The following is a 15,537-nucleotide window of genomic DNA, read 5'->3' on the forward strand; positions in this document are numbered from 1 at the left end:
TCCGTGCACCTTTGGCGTTGAGTCATGCCGGCCACATGACCACGGAGACGACTTCGGACAGTGCTGGCTCTTCGGCTTTGAAACGGAGAGGAGCACTGCTCCCTAGAGACGGCAATGGCTAGCATATATGTGCGAGGGGAACCTTTACCTTTACCTTTAAGTCTAGATAAGGTTCAACAGCACTGGAACGGGAGGTCAGACTTCACCCTCTTGTGCCCATGTAAGGATTCCAGACTAATTCCCCATCTGACTCCTCCCCCTAGCTCGGCCAGTCTCTCTCCAACACAGAATAGTTTAATTAGGGGCCACCAGATGCAAAAACAAGAGTCTAGAACTGTCCTCTACAAATAGAGCTGTTGCAGATCCTTCGTCATGTTTGGTTTTTAAACTCTATGGGCATTGAGGGAATATGATCTGTTCACCTGCATAGCTGTGGTGGCTTCTGTCTCAATCAGGCTGTCATTAATTTTCATTTATATATATATATATATTTTTAAAAAAGGACAGGAAGGTGAAGCTGGCACCCAAATGGATGGGATGCTGTCAAAAGGACTGTCCCTGAGATAACTATAGCCATCACTTTCGTAGACTGGCATCAAATAAATGAATCACTTGATTATCAAGGATCGAGTTATACTGGGCTAGCCGAGTCACGGGAAAATAGTCAATGAATCACAATCTATCCACATTTTAATCACATGGTAAGCTCATGGTTCATTGTATTGTGCTAAATTGAGAAAACTGGACTCCGTAAAACCATGATTAAATTAACCTTGCATAAATCTGCCAGGCAATCAAAATAATGATGATATACTTCTTTCGGTGTAGATTCAGATGCAAAATCCGAACAAAACTCATTAGGGCTGAGGGCCTAAACCAAATTTTTTTGGGGGAATTTTTTTTTATGGGTCTAAACCAAATTATTGATTTTCTACTGTATAAAATAAGAATAGGATTGGGAAAAATACTTCATGAACCTTGTCCCTCCAGATTCAAACTATTTATGATGGAGATTGTTTCTCTAGTCATTGGAGCAGCTAAATCTTATACTTGTGAGCTTCACAAGGTCTTACTTAAACTGCTTTCATCCTCTTGATAGACAACTAGCACCGGATTCCATGCAACTGTCAGAGGGCAATTCCATGATCTTTTGCTCAGACTCCAGAGGGGGAAAAAAATCACTAAGCCGCAAATCAAAATCAGAATATAGACTGCACATGGGGTTCAGGTCACTTTGCACATAATTTGCTTAACGAATATAGTAAATACAGCAATATTATGACAATATACTCTTAAGGGAAGGATGCCAGCCAATTTATGGTCCCAACCGTTTCTCAAAACTGAGAAAACTTGGAATTTAACCATAACATTGATGCCTCCCTTGCTCCAATGCGGCGCAAGGCAAACTGAATTGAGTGATGATAACAACTGAAAGGACAAAATAAAGGACTTTAGTCTTCAGGGCACCTAATAGAATATCCTCCATGAATAATAATGTTGACTTGGCATGAATTATTTGAAAGAAACTGATTTTCTGAGGCTCCCCACACAACTACGTAATTTGTGGGACGAGGAAATGTCATCTAAAACTGGCTGAGCAATGCTAGCAGCAGTCTAAATCAATACAACTGTCTTCTCTGATTTATGGTGTACGTGTCAAACTTCTGGAGCACGACTGATTACAGCTTATTTAATTACACTAGTTGATCTGTCTGGAAACAAATGCACTGAATAAGCATTCTCCAACTTTATTTTCAGTAAAATTGTATACTTGATTGATTTTAAAGTCTTGACATCTCATCTTTATGCCTGTAGAAATAAAGTCTTCTGTTTCAGACTTCCAGTTTCAGTCTGACTCTGCATACCATCCTGAAGCAAATCTCATTTTATTCAGTCAGATTTACTTCTTCAAAGAAGAATTGTTACATTAAATGTTGGTATTAAGCTGCTGGCTTACTGACTTAACATGGTTCAGAGAACAGCTGCCTTAACACAGTCCAAAGGAGGGGAAAAGTTACTGCTGAAGGTTATGTAGGCCAAATGAATTATTAAAGAATTGTTAAGTAAAATGGTCCTTTAAACAGAATTGATTTGTATAAAATAAAATCTTATGTCTACCTCTCATATGATGTTTCTGCAAAGAAGATATTTCTCCTAGGAGAACGATGCAGAATGCTTAAAACAGGGGAAAAAAATAGATTCACGATATTCACCGCACATAAAATAGAATGGAAAAGTTTTAAGATCATTGAAAAATTATGTTTGTTGATAGCCACTAGAGGGCTTTGGGAGCCATGCTAGCTCAGACCCAGGAATTAAGATGTCTACCTTAAATTAAGATGTCACCTTAAATCAGATAAATATTTGTTTTCTAGACTCAAATCCATGAGATGCTTTTGTGCGCCTTATAAATGGAAGCACAACTAACAAAACGGAAAATATCTTTTTTTTAAAAAAAAAGACTCCTAACTGTGACATTTTAAGAATTTTCTCCTTGTCACTTGCATTTATTTATATAAAATCTTAATTATTTTAATAAAACAGCTAACATGTCTTATTTGTCAATCAGTGGGATTGGTTTTTCCCCCCAACAATTTAAATATGATATATGACCATTATTAAGAGTGGGCCAGCAGGCACCTTTCACATTATGCTTGGCCTTTATGGTCTAAGACGGTGGGTCTCCGATACTGGGCTGCAGCCTGTTCGAAACTGGGCTGTGGGAGAAATGGGCAAGCGTGCACATGTGATGCTCTACTCATGCGAGCAGTGGGTAAGTGGGTGCACGCATGCAAAGCTCCACTGATGTGAGCGGAGGGCGCTCACTATCGAAGCTCCATTTGCGTGAATGGAGCTTCGCGCGAGTGCCCTCCGCTCACACCAGTGGAGCTTTGCGTGCGTGCACCCACTTACCCACTGCTCGCATGAGTAGAGCATGCAAGTAGAGCTTGCATGCTCTACTTGCATGTGTCAAGGTTCCAGAAAAACCTCTTCTGCATAAAAAAAAACTCAGAAGCCATTGTTTTCCAGAGTTCTTTACTAGCATGAGGAAACTGGCACACGATGAGTGAAATTCCAAAACTGAATTTCCGGATTCTTTTCCCAGTTATACAAACGCCAAGAGTCCCACCCCCCTGACCCCTTTGATGGTCACATGGTCCCACGTTCTCCCAGTTCATTTGAATATCTTCTTGCCACTCTTCCTGCAGATGTGAACACCATCCGACCTTGACCGCTTGAAGAATGTTACCATACCCCTCAGCCCCCCTTCCTCCCCTCAGGGGAAAAATGTGGCAGCGTCTGGAACCCTAAAGTCTAATATGGTTTCCAGGCCTGACAGGCGTCCCCCCTTGGAAAAGAAGCTATATCCTAGGAAAGAAAACAAAGAGTCGATAAAGAAGAGTGTCAGTGGTCCACACTTCCCTTCTACCCCCCCCTCCCCTCTCCAAGAGGTTTTTTAGGTTTGTCAGGGAAAGTGTCGTGAAATTGTTTAATCAAATTGTCCGCATTTACTTTCCAACTTTTGACCCAAGTAGATTCAGATAATGGATATCCCTTCCAGTGGACTAAATATTGTAATTGACCTCTGTATAGTCTAGAGTCAAGGATTTTCTTGATTTCATAGTGGGTTTCACCTTGGATTATCAAGGGTGGTGGGGGAGTGGCAGGTTGAGGTCTCAGACCAGACTGTCTAGCAGGTTTTAATAAGCTGGTATGGAATACCGTGTGTATTTTCCCCAACATTCGAGGGAGCTTGAGTTGGACGGTAACAGGATTAATAATTTTTACAATGGGGAAAGGACCCAAACATTTTGGACCGAATTTTCTGCTGGGTATTCTCAGCCTCAGATACTTAGTAGATAAAAAGACTTTATCTCCAATGCGAAAAGGGGGTTGAAGGGAACGGTGTTTGTCAGCTTGGCCTTTGTAATTCCGAGCTGTCACAGCCAAGGCCTTTTTTGTATTTTCCCAACCTTTTTTCAACGAATTCATCCAGTCTGTTAGGGAAACAGAAGTGGGGGGTTGCACAGGGAGTTCAGGCATTGGAACAAAGTCCATGCCGGTGGTTACTTGAAAAGTCAATTGGAGGGGGGAGTTGCGATTCCCCCCAAGTCCCTGGTGCTGCCTGAACTCCCTGCCGTCTGAAGGAGGGAAGGGAGGTCCTCCTGCGTTCATCGGAACGGCTTTGAGCTTCAGTAATTTCTCCCTCTCTGGTGGGAGGGAAGGTGAATTTAGGCTGAGCTAAAGGCTCTCGAGGTGGGTGAGCTGAGCTTATATGAGGCTTCACTTCCAAACGCTCAAAAGTTTCAGGGAGGTCTAATAGGGACTGGGATTTCAGGGGGTTTCTCAGGTCCCAATCCAGTGACTCTCCCGATTCTCCGGGTTTTACTGTCCTCCAGTGAGGTTGAGAAGAGGGAGGGGGCTCTCCATTCCGCCCCGGGGAAATGTTTTCTCCCGAACGACAGCTTACCCATGAATCGGAGTCTTTGGGCCGTGCTCCAAGCTGACAAGCAGGCTCTACCACTTCAGGTTTTTGAGTCATATCTTCCGATGGGAAGTAGGGGATTTCAATTAAATCGTTAGATTCAAGCTTCTGTGCTACATCCACGCTTTCAGCTTGCTGCTCCTCCATCTTCACTGGGTCTTCGCACCGCTGTGGAGGTTGCGGAGGCTGGGGCCCAGCACCCCCCTAACGGGCCCCCTCTGAGCGGAGGAGAGGGTACCGTTAGCAAAAGAAAGTTAGGAGTTTTGGAATAATGTCAAGGTTCCAGAAAAACCTCTTCTGCATAAAAAAAACTCAGAAGCCATTGTTTTCCAGAGTTCTTTACTAGCATGAGGAAACTGGCATACGATGAGTGAAATTCCAAAACTGAATTTCCGGATTCTTTTCCCAGTTATACAAACCCCAAGAGTCCCACCCCCCTGACCCCTTTGATGGTCACATGGTCCCATGTTCTCCCAGTTCATTTGAATATCTTCTTGCCACTCTTCCTGCAGATGTGAACACCATCCGACCTTGACGCTTGAAGAATGTTACCATACCCCTCAGCCCCCCTTCCTCCCCTCAGGGGAAAATGTGGCAGCGTCTGGAACCCTAAAGTCTAATATGGTTTCCAGGCCTGACAGCATGCTCTAGTAGAGTGTGAGTAGAACTTCTTGTGTGAGCACAAGCTCCTTCCACTCAAGCATCCTCCATTCACGTAAGCGGAGGGCACACGTGTGTGGTGCTCGCATAAATGGAGCTTTGCATGTAAGCATGCGCTAGCCATTCACACGTGCACCCCCCTCTTTGCTGGACTGGCTCACCAAGCTGGAAAGTTGGGGACTGCTGATCTAAGAGAAGCCTACTGGGAAATAAGTCAGAACGGAAAGGATGTGAAAGTAATTGTTGTGCCTCGCCCGCCCTCCTCTCCTCAGCCGGGCCCCTCCCATCTCCTGCTATCTGAGCCAGAGACTGATAGTGAAGAAGAATGGCCTGGCATGCCTCCAGCCCCCAGCCCTGGCACCATGCCCGGACAGACTGAGCAAACAAACCTCCCTACAGCGTGTGAGCACGAAGTCAGCCACGAGCTAGAATTGCTGGCTGAGGACGAAAAGACAGTGGACGGATGCCCGCTTCCGGAAAATGGAGAGGCGACGTCAGCAAAAGGAAGGGAGGGGCAGGTCTGGATAAGTGCTGAGTCATAGAGCCACACCCCATGGCCTATATAAAGGATCTGCTTTTTGGCATTCCTTGAGTCAGGCAAAGTCTCATCTGGTTGCTGAAGTCACACCTTGGATTCCTGCCTGCCCTGAGAACTCTGACAGGAATTTGGCAAAGCTGCAGAGGCTTCGTGGCCACGCTTGATACAGACTTCCCAGACCCGGCCGTCAGAGGAGGAGTGGGACACGACAGTAATGTTAGAAAGTATGTTGTTAAAATCTGCTCAGTATGACATCATGATTTCAAATTTAGACAGGATTTGCTATGTCCTTAGACTTACAACTGTTCATTTAGTGAACTATTCAAAGTTACAACAGCACTGAAAAAAGTAACTTATGACTTTTTTTCACACAACAGTAGCAGTATCCCCATGATCATATTATCAAAATTTAGCTGCCTGGCAACTGATTCATATGCATGACGATTGCAGGGTCCCGGTGTCATGTGATCACTTTTGACCTTCTGACAAGCTAAGTCTACGTGGAAGCCAGAAGAACTTAACAACAGTGTTATTAACTTAACAACTGTGCCAAGGAAGATCATAAAATGAGGCAAAACTCACTTAACCACTGTCTCATTTAGCAACAGAAATGTTGACTCAACTGCAATAAAGGACTACCTTTCTTGATCGTATCAATATATAGTCACATGAACCATTTGGCTAGGTATGGGAGTAGCTTCAGGAGTTGTAGGTGGGTGGCATTAGGTTGTGTTTGTTCTCCTCTTTCTTCCAGGGTTGCTTCCAGTTGGTGTTGATGGTGTTGACCACAAAAAACAACTACAATGGCTACCAACCTGCCTTCCATTAAGGACCTGTATACTGCACGAGTCAAAAAGAGGGCTATGAAAATATTTACAGATCCCTCACATCCTGGACATAAACTGTTTCAACTCCTACCCTCAAAACGACGCTATAGAGCGCTGCACACCAGAACAACTAGACACAAGAATAGTTTCTTCCCGAACGCCATCACACTGCTAAACGAATAATTCCCTCAACACTGTCAGACTATATACTACTATTAATCTTCTCATCATTCCCATCACCTATCTCCTTCCACTTATGGCTGTATGATGTAACCTTGTTGCTTGTATCCTTACAATTTATATTGATATTGTTTCCTGATTGCTTATTTGTACCCTATTACTATCATTAAGTGTTGTACCTTATGATTCTTGATGAACGTATCTTTTCTTTTATGTACACTGAGAGCATATGCACCAAGACAAATTCCTTGTGTGTCCAATCACATTTGCCCTATAAAAAATTATATTCTAAAACAAAATTTAAAAAAATTCTATGGGAAGGAAGAGATTCAATCCACAGCCCCCTACCTTGGGGCTCAGTTCTTCTCAGTTCTCCTATTTAACATCTATAAGAAGCTGCTGGGAGAGGTGATCTGATGATTTTTTTAAAATTTCATTTTGTCACAACAGTATACACAAACATCAATATAAGAAAATCAACACATTATAAAAGAAAAATATATATATAAGCAAAAGTATGCAACAACCTTGTTAATTTGTTATAACGAAAGGGAACAATAGGATAGGAACGGTAGGCACATTTGTGCTCTTATGCATGCCCCTTATTGTCCTCTTAGGAATGGGGTGAGGTCATTAGTAGACAGTTTTTGGTTGAAGATTTTGGGATTTTGAGTAGAGACTATAGAGTCTGGTAATGAGTTCCAAGTGTTAACAACTCTGTTACAGAAGTCATATTTTCTGCAATCAAGTTTGAAGCGGTTGACATTTAGTTTGAATCTATTGTTTGCTCTTGTATTATTGCGATCACCAACATGCTGATATGCCCAGCTTTAAATGTTCACCTTGGGCTGCCTGAGCAATGCCATGGATGTCCTAACCCAGTGCCTGGAGGCTGTAAAGGGTACTGTTGTGACCCAGGCCCAAGAAGGTAGTAGTAGAAGCACTCAGTTCAAAAACAAACAGACTTTATTAGAACAATTGAGAATTAACTCATTCTCAGTGTCGTCCAAACTAAATCAAAGCAAATTCTTCATAACATAATTCTTCAGTCTTATCCCCAACCTTGGTCTAATTAGGCAAACTGCCAAAGGCTTTTCTTGGCAAAAGTTCAAAAGCAGAAGACGTCGACAAGAAATAAATGCAGCAAGACAAGGAGCAATTCTATCAATGTTGTTTTCCAGCAAAGAGCCCAAATGCCATTGCTGGTCTTTTAAGCCTTATGGCAGGGGCCAATCATCTCTTGGCCCTACTCCCAAGTTGTCCTCTTTGCTTTAGCTGCTCTTGCCTTCTGGCAGCTCTTCTCATGCGTTCATTAGGAACAGGCTCCTCCTGTTCCTCTGCCTCACTACTGTCAGTCTCTGGAGGCTCTGGAGTCCGCACCTCACTCCCCGATGGCCCGGACCCACCTCTGCCTCTGATGCAGAGCCCTTATCCAGGCCTTCCCCAGCCTCCAGGACTGACCCATGTTCTTTCTCAGTCTCATCGCTGTCCGATTCTGCTGCCAGCTCTGCAGGCTGCCCAGCAGACCACAACAGGTACAATGACTCAACAGATAGTGGCTTTGGGTATTTGGGCTTTCTAGTGACAAGGTTTTTCTCCTGCTAGTCCTGGATGGAGTGCCACTTCCCCAGATGGATCCAACGTGCAATCTGGGGTTTCTCTTGGACTTGCAGTTCCTGTTAGAGGAATTGGTAAATGAACAGTTTTACACCTCTTAAGAGTTGTGCACCTGTTGTGTCCATTCCTGGCCTCGAGTTTTTAGAAACTTCAGCTGAGGAAGAATGCAATGGTGTGGATAGTAAAGGGTGTCGAATATTTGACACACATAACACTACTGCTATATGAGCTACCGGTTCTCCAAACTACCCGCCCCCATTGCTACTGTATTGCCCGATCCAGTCCGAACCAGGAGCATTTCACCCTTGCCCCATTCGCACATGCACATGTAAAGGTGCCTGCTCCCCCTGGCGCAGGACATGCATTGTTGCCTCTTCATTCAGGGGCTGAAAATCCTGCTTGAATTGCAGCAGTGAGGATTTGTTGTTGTTGTTAGTTGCAAAGTCATGTCCGACCCATCGCGACCCCATGGACGTTCCTCCAGGCCTTCCTGTCCTCTACCATCCTCTGGAGTCCATTTAAACTCACGCCTACTGCTTTAGTGACTCCATCCAGCCACCTCATTCTCTGTTGTCCCGTTCTTCTTTTGCCCTCAATCTTTCCCAGCATTAGGCTCTTCTCGGGGAGTCCTTCCTTCTCATTAGTTGGCCAAAGTATTTCAGTTTCATCTTCAGGATCTGGCCTTCTAAAGAGCAGTCAGGGTTGATCTCCTCTAGGACTGATCGGTTTGATCACCTTGCAGTCCAAGGGACTCACAGGAGTCTTCTCCAGCACCATAGTTCAAAGACCTCAATTCCCTGGGTCACCTGCATTCCTGAGGCATCCTGCTCAACTTATCTGGGGCTCCATCTTCTTAATGATCTTCAAGATTGCTTAACAACTGCAAGTAGGAGTGCCAGAATTGTGGTCATTGAGCAAAGCAGTCATGTGACATCTTGCTTTTCTGCTCAACAATTGAGATTCCAGTTCCAATTATAGCTGTAAATTGAGGACTATCTATATTAAACATCCAAGGAAATAGTTCTACTCCATGACCATATATATTTTGTGTTGTTTTTAATTTGTTTTTATGTTTTATGATGTATGTTGCCCAGACTGACTTGATGGCATGGGTGCCTATAAAAATCAAATAAATACATACATAGCTTACTTAATTATTATGGCGAAGAATTCTGCAGATGTTCCTTACAAAACAGGTCAAAAGTACCATGTGAAAGATATGGATCAATTTTCACCTTCAGAGGAAGGACCAATAGAAGTTATGACTTAATTTCCTTGAGCAATGTCCATTTGAGGAGATTCTAATTCCGTTTGTCCATGCCATTTCTGCTCTGGTAGGAAGGTTCAGAATTAGACAATTCCTTTGGTTTGCTTGAGGTTCTTTGTTTCCTTTTTTCACTTGCTTCTTCACTGGAGATTCCTATGCCTATATATACATCACAGGACAATCCTGATGTCTGCTGGATTGTTTGGTGGATACCCATGACAAGCTTATCTCATTTCTAGTGTCTTTACTGTTTTCAAGTCTATCTGCTCCTTTTCTTCTACACTTTTAGGTCCTCAAAGCTCAAGTAATAAATATAAGATGGACTATTCTTTGTGGTTCGAATCCCTAGCGGTTCGAATCCCTAATGCCTTGTAATGGGGTGAGCTCCCATTACTTGTCCCAGCTTATGCCAACCTAGCAGTTTGAAAGCATGTAAAAAATGCAAGTAGAAAAATAAGGACCACTTTGGTGGGAAGGTAAAAGTATTCTGTGCGCCTTTGGCGTTTAATCATGCCAGCCACATGACCACGGAGACGTCTTCGGACAGCACTGGCCCTTCGGCTTAGAAAGGGTGATGAGCACCGCCCCTAGAGCTGGAAATGACTAGCACGAATGTGCAGGGGAACCTTTACCTTTACCTATTCTTGTGGGGGAATATGTATTCCTATTTTAACTGGAACAAATCTTATTGTGGTTCCCCATCTTGATGCAAAGGCTTTCCCTTTTTGACATTGCTCAATCTAAAAATTATAGATATCTCTGATACTTTCTGATACTTTCCCGATATCTGCTTCTTTCTATTAAAATATCACGATGCACAGAAGAACCTGAGAATTTTTACTAGAGATCTGCATTGATCTTTCCCCAAAAGGTTTTAAAATCATTTGAAATTAGGCCAAGGAACAATTGTTTTCCATCCCTGTAATGCAATTGGACTTCTATTGCCCCTATCTTCAAAAATGGACCATTGGCAAGATTTCACCTGCAAGAATGCCTCCTTCACTGCCAAACGAAACCAGTGGTTTTTTTCCCCAGCTGAAATAAATAAGACAGTTCTTGCAAATGGACAGAAGATAACAATATCAAATATTGCTGAAACTTGGAAAAATATATTAATGGAAGTTATTTTAGAAACGTGGCCTAGATATAGCTTGCTGAGATGTTACTTTGTAGTAGCAATAGCACCTACACTTATATACCGCTTCATAGTGCTTTACAGCACTTTTGAACCGGTTTATAGACCCATTTTACTGACCTCGGAAAGATGGAGCCGGTGAGGATCAAATTCCTGGCAGTTAGCTGCATTAGCCTGCAATACTGCATTCTAACCACTGCGCCATTATGGCTCCAAGTAAAGACTTTCTAGCTCTAATTGCATATAGTAATATCTCCTCCTGCCTTTCCCCCTCCCCCATTTCCAGACAGAATCCATTTGTTATAGGATTCTCAGTGCATGGTGGCTGAGATTTGAACATAAAATGCATTCTCTTTTCTTCTAATAGCTGTTCACATATCATTCTTTAATTGCTCGCTATTTTGCTCCATTAACTTATAAAAGGAGATTAATATATAAGCAATCAAATGAAAAGCAATCAAATAGACTCCCTTTCTTTTTGCAGTGGTTGAATCTGAAGAAGATATATCATTTGAAAAACTTATAAAGCTTACTTATTTGAATATAAGCCAAGCAGCACAAAATCTAATACTTGACGATAGCAAATAAAGTGGGGGAAATTACAGTTGCCTGACAAAATATAGGGCATGTTTTATTAGTACAAATTTCTTGTAATATTGCATCAGAATCTCTTCCTTTCTTGCCAATGAAGAAGAGATATAGATTACATAAATAAGGTAGAGCAGGCTAGTGAGTTCAGACTTAAAACACAATTCTGGATATATTTTCTCAGAATAAATCTGCAGAGTTCTGAGTAACTTTATAAGAGACTGGAAGCCGTTTGTGGACTTTCTACATGTTAAATACAATAACAGATGGTTAACAGAGGGATTTGAAGGTTAGTTTAACATTTGGCCTAACCTGTTTTTTTTTCTTTTCTATTTTTCACATACTGTACATATGGTTAGATGTTGGGCAGATTTGATTATTAAAGACTTCCCCATATAGAATATTTGTTTATTTAATATAGTATTTCTATTAAACAGGGATGGGGAAGTTTATAAATATTTGCAACGTGTTACGTAAGGGGAGGAGAATCCATCAGCTTTTGAAAAATGTTCTTTTCGGCATCCAGCTGGGATGGATTATATTTAATGTCAGATTTATTTGACATTTGGGTCATTTTTTTTGTACACAAAATTGTGTATAAAATTGTTGTTGGTGTTGTATTTTTTGTTTTCTATTTTGTATTTTACTCCTGTTGATAAAACAAAATAAATTTTATAAATTATAATTTTATATATATAATTTTTTTTTTGCAGGTTTCAGTGTGACTTTTCAGCTAACAAATGTGGAAGATAATGTCAGGAATCCTAACAGATGGAACAGGAAAGTCCCCCCACCAAAAAAAAGCTATGTCATTTTATTCATTTCACTGTGTACTTTTAGGTTATCCAGAATTGACTTATACCATTGGTAGGTTTTGCCCTGTGCTATAAGCCACCCTGTGATTTATTTGGTTTGGGCTAAATATGATGTGTAAATACAATCAACACAGTTTGTAAATGATAATTTATGGCCTTGCATGTTGTGAGAATCCAGCCAAGGGAGGCTCCTTAAATAACCTACAGTTAAAAAATAAAATGTGGATTACAGAAGTTCAATTTGTAAATCAGATTTTTTTTAAAAAAAAAACACCAAACAAATCTGGTGCTGTTGGAATACAAGCAGCAGTGGTGCATCTACATAGAAATTAAACTACCGAGAAAAGAAAAACCTTCAATATTAGTGCACTTCTACTTCCTCCTATGAAAAGTATATAAAAATGTATTTTTGAAGAATTTCTGCTTAGACTTGACTTCCTCCCCCCATGCTTAAAGCTGACCCTGCTGTTAACACCTAGCTTTCCTTGCACTTAGTCTCTTTTATTAGGAACAAAGATTCTATTATCATTTGTTCTCTTCTGTGTCTTTGTGTTGTTCCCGAGTCTCATGATCCCTAGGCAGTGTCCAGAGTTATTTTGACATAACCTTCAAAAAAGATTTACCCTGTCAAGTAATAAGCAAAGTTAAACATCTTTCCAAACCTGACTTAGGTTTCATTTTTAAATAAACGAATGAATGAAAGTAGAAATTAATTAAGGTGGACTGCCAACATCTGACCCAGAGAGATTTAAATCTTAGAACAAAACATTCTTCCAGCTTTCAAAGTTTAGGCGAAATGAGGATTTTTTAAATTGTTCCTTATTGATGATAATATTAACACAATAATTGCTGGGAAGATATACTATACAGCTGTTATTTATACTTAAGAAAATACAGCTGATGAGAATTTTGTTCAACAGGGAAGTCTAATTTTTGATAGTCATCACTGCATGTTCCTGTAACTGGAAAAGGGAAACAAAGATTATATCCCAAATAGTTTTAGGTTATTAAAACTATGGTTTCCAAGCACTACAGAATGGAGAATGCATATTAGCATCCAAGGGGGGAAACGGAAAATATATTTATTCATTCATACAACTAACTATGTCACCTTACAAATCAGCATAGCGCAACACAAAAGAGAGAACATCCTGTTTAAACAGAAAGCTAGTTCCTTCATGAGAATAAATCATACCTGCCAGGGTAATATGAAAAAGCAAATAGGCAAGTTGATGTAAAGCATAAGATTACAGTTTCATTGTTTAAATAAAGGCCACAGCAATAGCCAGACAGAGAATCTGTTATTAAATAAAATTTTCTTCTGTAAAGCTTTTGCTTTTTTTTTTTTTTTGGATCAAAATCTTTAAAAAAAGAAAAAAAAATCAGAACATCTGAATTAAATCTTTTCTGTACTATTTGTCTATAAATATGTTGGCCAGATTTTTGGTATGGCATTGTTTATATAAAAAAAAAATGCTTAGGATTGCACTGTAGAACTTTGTTTAAAAAATAAGATCTACGAGGAAAGCATTCTTAGAATCCAATATGGAGTTGAGGGTGAATTGCTTGCTCTTGTCCATCATGACACCTCCCATCTCCCATTTAGCTAAATCCAGCCATGGTAATGCATATCTATGCCTAAACTATGCAGTTAAGTACTCATGTAATCTCCAGGGTAACCCACATGCACAGACAAGCTTTTCCTGTACTCCTGGAAACAGCACGTATCTGGAATATACTATTACTGGGCTCTTTTGGTATGTAACTGGATTACAAGAACACATGTACAACCCACACCAAGTTCCTACAGAGGCAGAAAATGGTTTGGGTTGGGGATGAAATTTTGAGGTAGATAGGTACACTCGCAAAATGGCTGCCCTGAAAAATGGCTACCCTGCTGGGTATGGCTAGTGACAAAACAGCCATTCATCAGAATATGAAAACATCCTTAAGATGATCTCTACCACTTAAGAGGTTTTTCTGCAGGTAAATCTGATATTAGATGCTGTAGCTTTGCTCAACTGCACATCAGCTTTGTTTTCAATTTTATTACAAGAAAAAAGAATCAGGAGGGCCAGAAAATAGATTGCAAGAATCACTATAAACCCCAAATTGTCTGGATTATTATTTGAAGAATTTTTATGAATAAAAGTAGTCTGAAGAGGATGGTCATCAGTTGCGGGTATTTTGCTTCTAGCAATAGTTTACTACTTTGTTCTACAGCATATCACAAAAAATAGGTGTCCCCCACCACAAAAAAAAACACCAGTTTAAAATTGTTATTGTTATATATTGGAGATAATTGCTAATGAAGGTTTTATCCTGGTTATCTGTTGGAATGGGGAAATGCTCTCTCCTGATTGGTTGTTGGTTGATTAGTTCACTATAAAAGGAATTATGTCAGCTAGGGAGTTTTTAAAGTTGCCTTTCAGGCAGAAATAAATAAAGAGCTTTAGAGATAATTCTGGCCTCACCTCCATTCTTCACCCAGAAATTAAGTTATCACTAAATAGCAACTCCTAGTGCATCTTGTTGCTAGGAACAGCTGTTTGTTCATTATTATTAAATTTATATGCCACCCATTTCACTGTCAAGCGACTCTTGATAGTTCACCAATGTCTGGAACTCACAGGTTTAAAAGTGCTAAGATTCAAGTGTGTAGGACATGTATACTTTGACCAAGAAAAATTATGTGATCATTATGTTAACAGTGAAGAACTGTTACTTGCATATGTTGGGAAACACGTCTGGACAATGATGACTCAAACTTGTTTGCTGCATTACAGGACATTTTGCCATGTTGTTTTCCACTTCTCCAACCTGTTCAGTCCTAAATAGATTGGATTTCCATGCCCAAAGCCTCTCTGAAGTCCAACATACCTGGCAAATAGCACCAGGTTGGGATGTGAATAATACAAGCAAAGCATTGAGAGGTAGTATAGTTGTCAAGGGATTAAACAAGAGTAAAAAGATCAAAGCTCAATAAAGGCCAAAGTTTTTCTATTGGTACAACCTAGAGGAAGATAACCCTGATTTTCAGATGAACTGCGTCCTTGGGAACTTAGGAGAAAAATGCTTGCCTTTTTACTGTAGCATTAATGAATTTAGTTCAAGCCAGCCATTTTAAAAGCTAAAATAGTTGACGATAAAAAAGAAACTACAGTGTTTTCTTTCAGGTGTCTGTTTCAAGAAAGTGGAATGCCATAGTGTTCTAGAACAGGGATAAGCAACCTAATAACTTCCAGATATTGGAAGTCTAGCAATCATTTCTAATTATCTAAGAGGCTGGACAGTACAGTTCTTTGCAATGTTTAGATTTTCTCGAGTTTCTCCGTAAGGGAATGCATTGCCTTGCCAAAAAAAAAGGAAACTCAAAATAAAACAAGAGTTTTGCTCCGCCACTTTACAAGCAAGACTTCCCTGT

The sequence above is a fragment of the Ahaetulla prasina genome, chromosome 1 (genome assembly GCF_028640845.1).
Source record: "Ahaetulla prasina isolate Xishuangbanna chromosome 1, ASM2864084v1, whole genome shotgun sequence".
NCBI classification, from domain to species: Eukaryota; Metazoa; Chordata; class Lepidosauria; order Squamata; family Colubridae; genus Ahaetulla; species Ahaetulla prasina.